Source organism: Hordeum vulgare, chromosome 5H (genome assembly GCF_904849725.1).
Source record: "Hordeum vulgare subsp. vulgare chromosome 5H, MorexV3_pseudomolecules_assembly, whole genome shotgun sequence".
NCBI lineage: Eukaryota > Viridiplantae > Streptophyta > Magnoliopsida > Poales > Poaceae > Hordeum > Hordeum vulgare.
Window position 1 is genome coordinate 289,472,987 of NC_058522.1, and position 14,799 is coordinate 289,487,785.

Here is a 14,799-nt window from a genome sequence, read left to right on the forward strand (position 1 = left end):
TTGAAGAGTGTTCTCTTAATTTGCATCTTGCTGATTCTACTGTCAAGAAACCCATCGGAAGGATCAATGATGTTCTCATTATTGCAAATAGGAACTATGTACCCGTGGATTTCATTGTGCTTGACATTGATTGCAATCCTACATGCCCTATTATTCTTGGTAGACCTTTCCTAAGGACTATCAGTGCTATCATCGATATGAAGGAAGGGAATATCAGATTTCAATTTCCTTTAAGGAAGGGCACAGAACACTTTCCTAGAAATAAAATAAGATTGCCTTATGAATCCATGATGAGGGCCACTTATGGTTTGAGCACCAAAGACGACGATACGTTATTCTATCGCTTTTATGCCTAGCTAAGGGCGTTAAACAATAGCGCTTGTTGGGAGGCAACCCAATGAATTTACCTTTTTCTTTTTGTTTTGTTGCGTCCACACTTTCATAATTCTGTTATGATTGTGTTTTTTGTGTTTCCTTTTGTGTTTCAGCCAAGCAAAACCTTTATGACTAGTCTTGGTAATGGTTGTTTGATCCTGCTGGAAAAATACAGAAACTTTTCGCTCACGAGATGATTTTTCATTTTTATTTAGAAAGAGATTTTGAGTTGATTCTTTTTTCTGCTGGTTGACATGCCTTTTTTCCCAGGCCGCCGTAAGTTCTCAGATTTTTGAGGTACCAGAAGTATACAAAGTATACACAGTGCTACAGACTGGTCTGTTTTCGACAGATTTTGTTTTTGTTGAGTTGGTTGCTTGTTTTGATGAAACTATGGTTAGTATCGGGGGTTACTAGCCATGGAAAAGTGAGAATATAGTAGCCCAACACCAATATAGATGGAATTCAAGTTTTCTATAGTACCAAAAGAAGTGGTAGTTTGTTTTCTTGTGCTAATGTTATCACGAGTTTCTGTTTAAGTTTTGTGTTGTGAAGTTTTCAAGTTTTGGGTGATGTTCTTATGGACAAAGAGATAAGGAGTGGAAAGAGCTAAAGCTTGGGGATGCCCAAGGCATCCCAATCCAAATTCAAGGACACCAAAAATCCTAAGCTTGGGGATGCCCCAGGAAGGCATCCCCTCTTTCGTCTTCAATCCATCCGTAACATTACTTGGAGCTATATTTTTATTCACCACATGATATGTGTTTTTCTTGGAGAGTCTTGTATCTTAGGAGTCTTTTCCTTTTGTTGTGTCACAATCATCCTTGCTGCACACCTTTTTGAGAGAGAGAGACATGCACTCATCGTGATTTTGCTAGAATGCTCATAGTGCCTCACTTATATCTTTTGAGCTAGATACTTTTGCTCATAGTGCTTCACTTATATCTTTTGAGCTACATACTTTTGCTCATAATGCTTCACTTATATCTTTTGAGCTAGATACTTTTTCTCAATGGCTACACTTATATCTTTTGAGCTAGACAATTTTGCTCTATGTGCTTCACTTATATCTTTTAGAGCACGGCGGTGCGTGACTTGGCAGTTGGCTTATGCTATGAAAGTAGTCCCAAATGTGATAGGTACCCAAAGAGGATGCAAAAACCTCCATCTTCATGTGCATTGAGTAGAAAGAGAAGTTTTGATTCCTCTCAATTAGTTTTGAGACGTGAATTTGGTAATATTAAGATCTATGTTAGTAGGGTGTTGTGAATCTAGAAATACTTGTGTCGAAATTAGTGATTCCCGTAGCATGCACGTATGGTGAACCGCTATGTTAGGAAGTCGGAGCATAATTGATCTATTGATTTTCATCCTTTGTGTTGAGGTCGGGATCGCGTGATGGTTTACACCTACCAACCCTTCCCCTCGGAGTATGCGTTTAGCACTTTGTTTCGATTACTAATAAAAACTTCCGCAACAAGTATGTGAGTTCTTGATGACTAATGTGAGTCCATGGTAGAGATGCACTTTCACCTTCCACCATTGCTAACTTCTCTAGTGTCGCGCAATTCTCGCCGGTGCACAAACCCAGCAAATTCCTTCCTCAAAACAGCCACCATACCTACCTACTATGGCATTTTCATAGCCATTCCGAGATATATTGCCATGCAACTCCCACCGTTCCGTCTCATGACTTGTGCCGTCACTCTCATATTGCCATTGCATGATCGTAAGATAGCTAACGAGATGTTTCAACGTCATACGCCATGCTAGATCGTTGCACATCCTGGTACACTGCCGGAGGCATTTCCTATGGAGTCATCATCATTGTGATCTTTGAGCTATGACTAAATAAAAGTGTGACGATCATCATTATTATAGCATTGTCCCATGTGAGGAAATAAATAAATAAATAAGAAAAAAAAAGAGGCCAAAGAGCCCAAAAACAAAAAAAGAGAAAAGAAAAGAAAAGAAAAAAGAGAGGCCTAAGAGCCCAAATGAAAAAAAGAGAAAAGGAGAGAAGGGACAATGCTACTATCTTTTTCCACACTTGTGCTTCATAATAGAACCATGTTCTTCATTATTGAGAGCTTCTTGCTTTGTCACTACCATATGCTAGTGGGAATCTTCATTATATAACTTGGCTTGTATATTCCAATGATGTACTTCCTCAAAATTGCCCTAGGTCTTCGTGAGCAAGGAAGTTGGATGCACACCCACTAGTTTTCCTTTTGAGCTTTCACATACTTATAGATCTTGTGCATCTCTTGTATGGCAATCCCTACTCATTCACATTGATATCTATTAATGGGCATCTCCATAGCCTTTTGATACGCCGAGTCAATGTGACCATCTCCTCTTTTTTGTCTCTCAACCACCACCACACTCTATTCCACTTATAGTGCTATATCCATGGCTCGCGCTCATGTATTGCATGATAGTTATAAAAAGTTTGAGAAAGTAAGAGTGCGAAAACAATTACTTGGCCAATACCGGGGTTGTGCATGATTTACATTAGTTGTGTGAGGATGATGGAGCATAGCCAGACCATATGATTTTGTAGTGATAACTTTCATTGGCCTTGTTATTTTGAAAGTTCATGATTACTTTGCTAGTTTGCTTGAAGTATTACTGTTTTCATGTCAACAGAAAACTATTGTTTTGAATCTTACGGATCTGAACATGCATGTCACGTGAAAGAAGTTGCAAAGGACAACTATGCTAGGTAGCATTCCACATCAAAAATTCATTCTTTATAACTTCCCAACTCGAGGACGAGCAGGAGTTAAGCTTGGGATGCTTGATACGTCTCCAATGTATCTATAATATTTATGGTTTCATGCTATTATCTTGTCAAACTTTGAATGTTCTGCATGCCTTTTATATATTTTTTGGGACTAACTTATTAACTGAGTGCCATGTGCCAGTTCCTGTTTTTTCCATGTTTTTGACCCCTTTCAGAGGAGATTTTGAAACACAGTCCAAACGGAAGAAAATCCCCGAAAAGATTTTTTCCGTAACGGAAGAAGATCGGGAAGCTTGAGAGCCAAGGCAGGGGAGCCTCAGGGACCCCACAAGCCACCACCCCGCGGCCAGGGGGGAGGCCACGGCCCACAGGCTTGTGGGCCCCCTGGGCACCCTCTGCCCTAGGGGTTGCGCCTATATATTCCCTAAAAATCCCCAAACAATTAGGAGATCATCGAAAGTACTTTTCCACCGCCGCAAGCTTCTGTGTCCACCAGATCCCATCTGGGGCACATTCTGGTGCACTGCCGGAGGGGGGGATTCGGATAAGGAGGGCGTCTTCATCAACACCATGACCTCTCCGATGATGCGTGAGTAGTTCACCATAGACCTACGGGTCCATAGCTAGTAACTAGATGGCTTCTTCTCTCTCTTGGATCTTCAATACAAAGTTCTCCATGATCTTCATGGAGATCTATCCGATGTAATCTTCTTTTGCGGTGTGTTTGTCGAGATCCGATGAATTGTGGATTTATGATCAGATTATCTATGAATCTTATTTGAGTTTCTTCTGATCTCTCTTACGCATGATTTCATATCCTTGTAATTCTCTTCGAGTTATGGGTTTTGTTTGGCCAACTATATCTATGATTCTTGAAATGGGAGAAGTGCTTGGTTTTGGGTTCATACCATGCGGTGACCTCACTCAGTAACAGAAGGGGTAGCGAGGCATGCATTGTGTTGTTGCCATCAAGGGTAAAAAGATGGGCTTTTCATCATTGGTTTGAGATTATCCCTCTACATCATGTCATCTTGCTTAAGGCGTTACTCTGTTCGTCATGAACTCAATACACTAGATGCATGCTGGATAGCGGTCGATGTGTGGAGTAATAGTAGTAGATGCAGAAAGTATCGGTCTACTTGTCTCGGACGTGATGCCTATAAGTATGATCATTGCCTTAGATATCGTCATGACTTTGCGCGGTTCTATCAATTGCTCGACAGTAATTTTTTCACCCACCGTAATACTTGCTATTTTGAGAGAAGCCTCTAGTGAACACTATGGCCCCCGGGTCTACTCCACACCATATTTTCAGCCTTACACTTTTTACTTCGTTGCACTTTCCGCCTTCAGATCTCACTTTGCAAACAATCTTGAAGGGATTGACAACCCCTTTGAAGCGTTGGGTGCAAGCTTCTTTGTGTTTGCGCAGGTACTCTGGACTTGACGAGACCCTCCTTCTGGATCGATACCTTGGTTCTCAAACTGAGGGAAATACTTACTGCTCCTGTGCTGCATCAGCCTTTCCTCTTCAAGGGAAAAACCGACGCAAACAAGAGAAGTAGAAAGAAGAACTCCTAGCGCCAAGGAAGGACTTTTGTTACCGTAGCACTGGCTGATGTTGTCCCGCAAGGACTGGAAGAGCTGCTCTTTGCCGAGTTTCCCGTCGCGGTCCCCTGATCCGTCCATGACCTCAAGCCCGGCACTGGTGGAGACTTCGGTGTCAAAGCCCCCCCCCCCCCCCCGCGGCTATCCTGGTATGGCACACCTAGGCGGATTGATGTACCGACCCTCGCCGGCGCGAACATACTTGCTGGCTGGCGAGGGCCTAGAAGTACGAGGTTTGTCGCCACAAGCATCCTCACTCGCTGGTGGAGGCCCTGGCGTAGGAGGCTGGTCACCGCCAACATCCTCGCCGACAAGAGGGGGTCCTCATCCAGCGCTGCCCCCAAACCTTCAACGGTAGGAGGATTACTGGTGCGCGCCCCGGGGCCCTCAGTGAACTCCTCTATTGGTTCCTGGGTGGCCCGATCCCGCGCCTTCGCAGCAGACTCGCTCGCGGCAACCTTATCGGCCTCAGCGGCCGCATCCCGCGCGGTCTCCTTGCTGACAAAGTCGACATTCATCTCCTCCGCCGAGGAGAAGCCTGGGGTACAAGATAAAGAAAAAGAGGATTAGAACGAGGCAAACACCCGAGAAGACGGGGGGAGAAACTTTCGCACGTCCTTGACCAGGACACTCACCCACGCCAAGATGGTGAGGGGCAGTTGTCCCCTCCCCGACAACATCGGTTGTCGGGGGCTCGTCCTCGGGCGTCGCAGGCCTCGGCGACTCTCGCTGGGGGCTCCGCCGGGGGGCTCGACACTGGAGCGGTGGAAGCTGCCGGTGGCGCCTCTGAGGTGCTTGTCGAAGGACCACCGCTCGCCGACACCTTGGCCTTCTTCGCCATCCTCTGGGCCAACGTCTCTGTGTCCCTGAGAAGAAGAACCGACACCTGATGAGTAAGAGCACAAGGCGAGGGGTTCGAAGGGGGTAAAAGTCCAACACTTACTCCTCCTCCTCCCCCGAGCTCAAGGTAGAGAAATCAAAATCCACGTCCTCCTCGTCATCCGCCTTGGGAGACGCAGATCTGGGACGCTTGGCGGGCATGGCAGGCGGAGTCTGTCGGACGGGGATGTTGGAGCCGGCGTGTCCAAGCACTCGCCTGGGCCTCCGGCGAGCTAGAGGCTCCTCCTCCTCCTCCTCTGCGTCGGGCGTCCATCCCTTCGAAGGGCCCCCGGTTGCCGTGTTGCTGGGATCTCCGGCGAGCTCCTCCTCCTGCAGAGCCTCCTCATCGGGAGCTCCCTCGTCATAGAAGTCGATGCTCCCCGCCGCCTCGGCAAGGGCCCGCTCCTCGGCCCGGCTGGCGACGTACGCCACCTCCTCGTCGGTGGTCTCACGGACGAGGCCAATCTCTTCTCTGATGTGCTTCTCCGACAAGCAGTCAAAGAACGATAAGACATCCTCCTCCCTAGGATTGATCCAAGTCGCAACCACGCCATGAGCATTACACTCTCGCATCATTGCCACGAGTGAACTCAAGGCAGAATTGTTGCACAAGGGTACGAAGCCATGCGGCAGCCGAGGCCTCATGTCCGACTTGAACAGCTTCTGGCAAATGAAGGCATGCCCCATCACCGTCAAGTTGTTGTTGTAACCAGTCCATAGTCGCAAGATGTCTGCGGCGTTCACAAAGGCTGAGGCTAGCCTTCCTCCCCTATTCTGGAGGGGGGCGATGCGCCTGCGGATAAAATCGGCACCCACCATCTCTATCGTCAGCCTTGCAACCCTGAGACGCAGGATCCTGTTGACGGCGACAATCAATTTCTTATGATCAGGGTCGAGGTCGCTCCAATGCTTGTCGCACGAGTCGATCTTGGCGGTCCTGGGCTCGTAGAAGGGCAGATACTTCTCCTCGCGGGTCCAGCACCACCTACCACGCCATTCTTCCCACTTCCACCGAAGGGCCCCATCCAGATACATCTCCTTGCATCCGGTCCTCGGAATCCAAGTCATGGAGCCTGAAAGAGCATCCCCTCCCTGGATGCGGGGAATGAAATAGTGCCGGAAGAGGGTGGTGTTGGGGGTGATCTCGACAAAATTCTCGGAGAGATGCGCGAATATTGACATGCATGTCCCCGCATTCGGCATGAAATCCAGAAGGTGGAAGCCGTAGGTGTGTATGATGTCAATGAAGAACTCAGAGAAGGGCGGACAGAGCCTGCAATAAAAGTAATCAACGAAGAAGGGATACTTGTGTGGAGCACTGCCAGCTTCTCTCGAGGTAACTTGGGTGGCCGGATGCGCCTTCGTCTTGGCCGCCCACATCTGCTGATAGCACTCCTTCAGGAAGAACGTGTCGGGCCCCGGGGGAAAATAGTCGAGCTCCTTCCGCTTCTTCGCCAACTCCTTCTACGCGACGACAGGTTTCCCCTTCGTGCCTTTTGTTCCCTTAGGCGCCATGGCAATGGCGAAAGTTGTGTCCATCCGGAGCGCGGCCTAGGCGGCAAAGGTGGAGGTGGGGAGGAAACTTCAGCTGGAGGAGGGAGGCGGCGGCGTTTTCGAGATTGAAAAGAACTGAGAAGGAACGAAGGGCTTGTGCGTCTGCGTTTTCCTTTCTTATGAGAAGAAAGGTGGGAGCACCGGCCCACCCTTGCGTATCCAACCAACGGCTCAGCGCGCGCGTGGCCACCTTGGCCACTGTGCGCACGCCTCCCCACTTCGTGCGTTCAATGCACGACGTGGGAAAGGGTCGTCTACAACAGCTCCGAAGCTACAAAGTCCCGTGCCAAGGAAGCCCGTGCACTACTTTGGGCCTGGCCGAGCAACGCCCCACACGCGTGTGTGGCCCAGGCCCGGGGGCTCCTGTCGGTGCACTAGAGAGTGGGGTCCCTTGTGCCCCAGACTTGTGCACGGGCATCAGCAACGCCCCTGACAGCTGTACACAGGGAAGAACAGCAGAAAGGCAATTCAAGACCCACCAAGGCCACACCCTTCCCTCTCTCCAGGGGCGTAGAGTACAAAGGCTCCATATGCAAGGCCCCGGCAAGCCCTCCTGGCCGGGAAGATTCCAAGGCCCCAACAAGCCCACTTCGCCGAGAAGACTCCCGAAGATTAGCAAGACCCCGACAAGCCTCCCTTGCTGAGAAGACTCGCGTAGACTAGCGAAGCCCCCGGAAAGCCCTACTTGTCAGGAAAGTGTTCAAAGCCACCGGCAAGCCCTCCTTGCGTGGAAGGTGACCAAGTCACCCGACAGAGGCTGCAGGCTCGCAAGCCCCTTTCGCTCGCCAGGTGTTCTCCCTCGTTTCTACCACAATCCGACCGCTCCAACACATCCCTCATGTTCCAGCAGAAGACCCAGGTGTCGATTCACCTGGGTACGTGTCGCGGCCACCTTGCAGCAGGTCAGGAGCCAGACAAGGCATTTACTACCCCTGACACCACCGAAGAAGAAGAGCGGTGAATATTGTTCACTATTCACCCCGTGAGCACACTGTTGGTGACCCCTTTGCCTATAAAAGGGGGCCCAAGGCTCATTCTTAAGGGCTGGACTTTTTGGGATAGGAGACTCCCTAATCACCTACTAAGTTACTGTAGCAAATCACCCTACAGTAAGCACATAATACAAACTAAGCAGGAGTAGGGTTTTACGCGCGCCAAGCGGCCCGAACCTGGGTAAAAGTCCTTGCCGGTGTTGATCGCTAGTTCCGCTCTCGACGCCGTACCTCTGTCTCCCCGCTGAAAGATCAAGGGACTCCTCAAGTTCCCATAGGTGTCGGTTTCCCCGACAACTTTCTTCTTAACTTTGTCTCTGGGTAGACCTGGAAGATGAAACAATCCACAAATCTCATCGACATATAGAAAATGGTAACCAGGATGAGTTGAACCGTTATAAGGATTAGCCAACAGTTTCTGTACCATACTCGAAGGAATCTCATAATAGATATTTTCACTAGGTTCAACAGGTTGAGGAACAATTTCCTCAACTTCTGTTCGAGGCGAAGATGCCCCAAACAAGCGGATCAAAGGATGGACGTTCATAGTAATAAGCAACAATAAATTTCAGCATGTACCAAAGGTGTTTCCTTACCAATTTCCACTTACCAAACACGCTTCACTCCCCGGAAACGGCTCCAGAGAAGAGTCTTGATGACCCACAAGTATAGGGGGTCGATCGTATTCTTTCAATAAGTAAGAGTGTCGAAACCAACAAGGAGCAGAAGGAAATGATAAGTAGTTTTCAGCAAGGAATTATGTGCAAGTGTTATTAGTAATAGTGATAGATAGTCTTGTAGCAAGATAATTTGTAACAAGTGACAAGTAACAATAGTAGCAAAGGTGCAGCAAGGTGTCCCAATCATTTTTATAGCAAAGGACAGGCCTAAAAGTTCTCTTATATAAAGCAAGCGCTCCCGAGGACACATGAGAATTTATGTCTAGTCATGTTCATCATGTTAACTTTATTCACGTTCGCCACTTTGATGATTTGATATGTGGGTGGAACGATGTGAAGGTGTTGTTCTTACTTGAACTTACAACCTACTTATGATTACCCCTTCTCGCAAGCATCTGCAACTACGAAAGAAGACTTAAGATTATTGTAACCATAGCATGAAACATGTGGATCCAAATCAGTCCCTTATGGAGCAGCGCATAAACTAGGGTTTCAGCTTCTATCACTCTTGCAACCCATCATCTATTTGTTACTCCACAATGACTTCCCTTAGGCCCATAACATGGTGAAGTGTCATGTAGTCAACATTCACATGACACCACTAAGAGAAGTAACAACATCACTACTGGAATTCCTATATTTGTCGTCTGCCTAATCTTTGCCATCAGCCAGCAGATGGCGAAGAACCTCTTTACCGTGTGTTGGCAAAAAACAGACGGTAAAGAGGAGGCTGATGGCAAAATACATATTTGCCATCAGCCACCTCTTTGTCGTCTGTCAACAGACGGCAAAGGTAGGGATGGCAGACGGCAAAGCTATCCCACCCCACCCCTCCTCTCTCCCCATCCCACCCCGGCCCCACCCACCCCTTTGCCGTCTGCCTGACTAGCTTTGCCGTCCGTGGCAGACGGCAAAGGGGATCAGTGGCAGACGGCAAAGGGGATGGACCCCCCAAACGTTAACGGTCGCCGCGCGCCCCACCTCTCTCCTCTCTCCCACGCACTCTCTCTCACTGCTCTCCCCTCAGCGCCGCCGCAGCCCCCGGCCCCCAGCGCCGCCGCCGCCGCCGACGCCACCCCCACCCCACCTCACCCCCGCTCTCTGCGAGCGCCGCCGCCTCCCTCGTCGTCACCCTCCGCCCGCACCCTCGCCCTCGCCCTCCTCGCCGTCCTCCCTCCCCCCGCACCCTCGCCCTCGCCCTCCTCGCCGTCCTCCCTCCGCCCTCGCCCTCCCATCACCGGCCAGACCCCCTCCTCGCTCAGCGGCACTCCTCCCTCCACCGGCTTGGAGCAGCAACCCCATGGCAATGACGAGGTCACCCGGACGCCATTGACTCCCGAGACCAGCGTCGGAGCCAGGAGCAGTAGCCCTTCGACCGATTCCTCTCGCCCAAATCACAAGGTGAGCTCCAACAATGGATTTCTACCAATGTTTTTTGACTTTAGACAAGTACTAGTGGACTGGACAGAAACTTGTTATGTGTTGAATATCCGTTAATTAGTTTATGCCACCACAATCTTGTTTTAGTTTAGGTTTAGGTTTAGATTTAGTTTTAGTTTAGGTTTATGTTTAGTCTTAGGTTTATGTTTAGTCTTAGGTTAGTTTCCTGTTTAGTAGAAGAAAATAAGAAAAAGTAGAAGAAGAAGAATAAGTAGAAGAAGAAAAAAGGAGAAGAAGAAGAAGAAGAGCTAGAGGAGGAGGAGGAGAAGAAGAAGAATAAAAAGAAGAAGAAGAAGAAGGAAAATAAGAAGGAATAAAAGGAAAAGGCAAAAGGAAAATAAGAAAAGAATAAGAAGAGTGGAGCCCATATCCAGTAGGGCGACCAGCTGCTCGCCATGGATCGTCACGGGCAGCAACATGGTCCGCTCATGGCGGATGCCAGCGAGGGCGTGGAGAGAGACGACGCAGGCCATCGCCGTAGAATCTGCAGCCGGGTCTGGTGTGTCGTTCGTCTCGTCCGCCTCGGTGTAGTCGACCGTCTCCAAGTAGAAGAGGCGGGGGCAGACATGTGTCGGCGTGTAGGGCTCATCGCAGTTAAAGCAGAGACCCTGACGTCGACGCTCCTTCTGCTCGGCCGGGGAAAACCTGCGGAAGGTCCGTGTGGCGGCCGGAGGTGCGGCCGTTGCGGCTGGCGGAGGCCGGCCCGGTGCTGGAAGGGTCGGCATGGGTCGACTGAGCTGGCGACCGCCCCGTCCGGGCGGTTGCTGCAGTGCCTGTGCCTGGGTATAGATCGGACCCGAAGATGATCCGGCTGCCCACACGGGAATTGGCGATGGCGATGACGGGAACTGCACCTGGTGCAGGGGCCGACCGGTGGTTCGGTGCGCTGGAGGTGCTGCTGTCGATGGCGGCGGCGGCTGCTGGTGCGGCGTCGGAGCCTGCGCCGTGGTGGCCGGTAGCGACTGGTGGGGCAGCCCCCCACCCCAGCGGCGCGGTGGTGGCCGGCCACACCGGCCAGGGAGTGCCCGCGACGTGGTAGTGCTGCACCAGCAGCTGCGGCGGCGGCGGCGGCGCCCCTCCGTGGAGTAGCTGGAAGGCCGGGGTGGCCCACGGCAGCGACGGCGGCCCGTAGGTAGTGGGGGCGAGGCTCGGCGGCGGGGGTTGGGTCCCAGCGGGGCGGTGGTGGTGGTTTGCGGCAGTGGGGCGGTGGTGGTGTTGGGTGTAGTCGACCGTCTCCAAGTAGAAGAGGCGGGGGCAGACATGTGTCGGCGTGTAGGGCTCATCGCAGTTAAAGCAGAGACCCTGACGTCGACGCTCCTGCTGCTCGGCCGGGGAAAACCTGCGGAAGGTCCGTGTGGCGGCCGGAGGTGCGGCCGTTGCGGCTGGCGGAGGCCGGCCCGGTGCTGGAAGGGTCGGCGCGGGTCGACTGAGCTAGCGGCCGCCCCGTCCGGGCGGTTGCTGCAGTGCCTGTGCCTGGGTATAGATCGGACCCGAAGATGATCCGGCTGCCCACACGGGAATTGGCGATGGCGATGACGGGAACTGCACCTGGTGCAGGGGCTGACCGGTGGTTCGGGGCGCTGGAGGTGCTGCTGTCGATGGCGGCGGCGGCTGCTGGTGCGGCGTCGGAGCCTGCGCCGTGGTGGCCGGTAGCGACTGGTGGGGCAGCCCCCCCAGCGGCGCGGTGGTGGCCGGCCACACCGGCCAGGGAGTGCCCGCGACGTGGTAGTGCTGCACCAGCAGCTGCGGCGGCGGCGGCGCCCCTCCGTGGAGTAGCTGGAAGGCCGGGGTGGCCCACGGCAGCGACGGCGGCCCGTAGGTAGTGGGGGCGAGGCTCGGCGGCGGGGGTTGGGTCCTAGCGGGGCGGTGGTGGTGGTTTGCGGCAGTGGGGCGGTGGTGGTGTTGAGCGGCGACGGTGGTGGAGGGAGCGACATGATCAGCCTGGAATCTCTGGATACCAAATTGGTAGGACTAGGGTTCCTACCGGGCCTCCGGCGTAGGTTGTAAGGGCAGGGAGGAGGGGAGCGAGGGTTGGAGCGGACGCGCCGGCGAGATGGCGCCGTCGCGGCTAGGGTTAGGTGCGGCGGAGGCTAGGGTTCCGGCTCCTTGGAGAGCCGGGCAACACAAGATAATATCTTTATTGCTTGATCTCAATTGATGTCTTACAACTAGTATTTATAACTCGAGCCTAAGATAACTTTCCTAAAGTAATTTACCTAAGATAACTTGCGGGCCAAGCCGCTAATATTAACGCCCAATGGGCCTACGCCGGCCATAGGCCAAGCCGGTCATAACAGAGGAGGAGGAGGAGGAGGAGGAGGAGGAGGAGAAGGCCAAGGACCTTCTATCCTTCTCCTCCTCCTCCTCCTTCTTGATTTCTTCTTCTTCTCCTCCTCCTCCTCTTTCTTCTCCTCTTTCATATTATCCTTGCTTTAATTAACCCAACAATGACATAATTAGCCCATTTAGCTCCAAAATACCATAATAAGCTCAAAATGGCATAAGAACCTTGGTTAGCTCATGAATATTATATACTTAGCTTGTTTTCCTCTAAAATGACATAATTGGAATATTTGTGTTGATCGGGTGGATTTACATGTGATAGTTGTCTCGTCGCTGTGAGGTCTGCTGTGCGAAGACCTGCCCGTGCGTTGTACGAGCTCCGCCCCTGCATTCGTGGGTCAGTACAAATTTCATCTCCTCCCCGCCCCTTCATTTACTGTGGCTCGGTTTCCGGATGCAACTTTCTAGATTTAGGTAATTCAATTAATTTATCAGTATGCGTGACCAATATGCGTCTCCCGTTCGAAAGGGCGACATCTATAAATATGCATGTCTTTGCATATTTATAACCGCCATCCTTTCGAATTGTCCAACATTATCCATGGACAGCCCGAGTATGTTTAGATTGGGTTCATTTTCCCGTATGCTGTGCTCTGGATCCGATGCGGAATTTCGTCAGTGCCTCCCTGTTGTTCTCCGGATGCACATCCTCTATGTTTATTGCGGAGACGTGTATCAGGAGAACAACGGGGAGGTGCTGCCGAAATTTTGCGTTGGATCCGGAGCAGAGCATGGGAAAACGAACCCAATCTACACATACTCGGGTGGGATTAGGACCTATCTTTACCTATTAGCGTGTAGGTTGCCTGGACATAATAAAAATGGCGAAAGATGAATATAAATGCTAAATTATATATAAATATATTTCTTCTGTCTTTAGTAGCTACGCAAGATGAGTGATCGTGCGTGGATGTATACCGGTCACCCTAGTCAGAAAGAGATGACGAAAGAATGGTTTTGAAAAACAAAGGAATTTGTGAAAGCCGCATTCGCAAATGGCCAGGAAAGAAACTATTGCCCCTGTCCTGGATGCGACAACTATAAAAAGACAACAGAGGCTGTAATGATTAAACACCTGCAGAGGAGGGGTTTTAAGCCTAATTATACGGTGTGGACATTTCATGGTGAGTCTATACAACGCACAAGAGCTGAGGTGGTCCGTCGTCGCACGGACGAGCATGGTACTGGGATCGAAGACATGGTGCAAGACTTTCATGATGCTCGGGATTCGGAAGATGAGATGGAGGAATCTGCAAAGGCCTTTTATGAAATGTTGGAGTCTTCAAAATGTCCTCTCCATGAGCACATCGAGCTCTGTCAGTTGGATGCAATTGCACAAGTAATGGCTCTGAAGGCTCAGTTCAACTTGGGAAGAGAATGCTACGACGCGATGATGACACTATTTGGACATTTCCTACCCAAAGGCCATGTCATGCCTGCAAACCTGTACCAGTCGGACAAAATACTTCGTGTACTTAAGATGCCCTATGAGAAGATAGATGCATGTGAGAAAGGATGTGTCTTATTTAGGAAGGAGTATGCACACTTGGACTATTGTCCCAATTGCGAGTCCTGCAGGTATCTTGTGGTAGACAACGGTATAGGTGAGAAGAGGCAGACCAAAATCGCAGTTAGTGTTCTTCGGTATATGCCAATCGTACCAAGACTTCAACGTCTTTTCATGGTCGAAGAGACAGCCAGACAGATGACATGGCACAAATTGGGCAAAAGAACCGAACTAGATGCGGATGGGAATAAGATGATGGTACACACATCGGATGGGGAAGCGTGGAAACATTTCGATGGATTGCATCAGGATAAAGCGGCAGATCCAAGGAATCCTCGAGTCTGCGCTGCCACGGATGGTTTTAATCCCTTCGGCATGACGGCAACCCAATACAGTTGTTGGCCTGTATTTGTCATTCCACTGAATCTCCCCCCGGGGCAAATTATGCAAAGAAAGAACATATTTCTGACGTTGATAATTCCAGGGCCCAATTATCCGGGGAAGAATATGAATGTGTACCTGCAACCGCTTAAGGATGAATTGGAAGAAGCTTGGGAAAATGGGGTCAAGACATACGATGCCGCTAGAAAAGAAAACTTCAAAATGCATGTGCGGTACATGTACTCTATGCATGACTTGCCAGCGTATGCGCTATTCTCTGGATGGTGTGTGCAT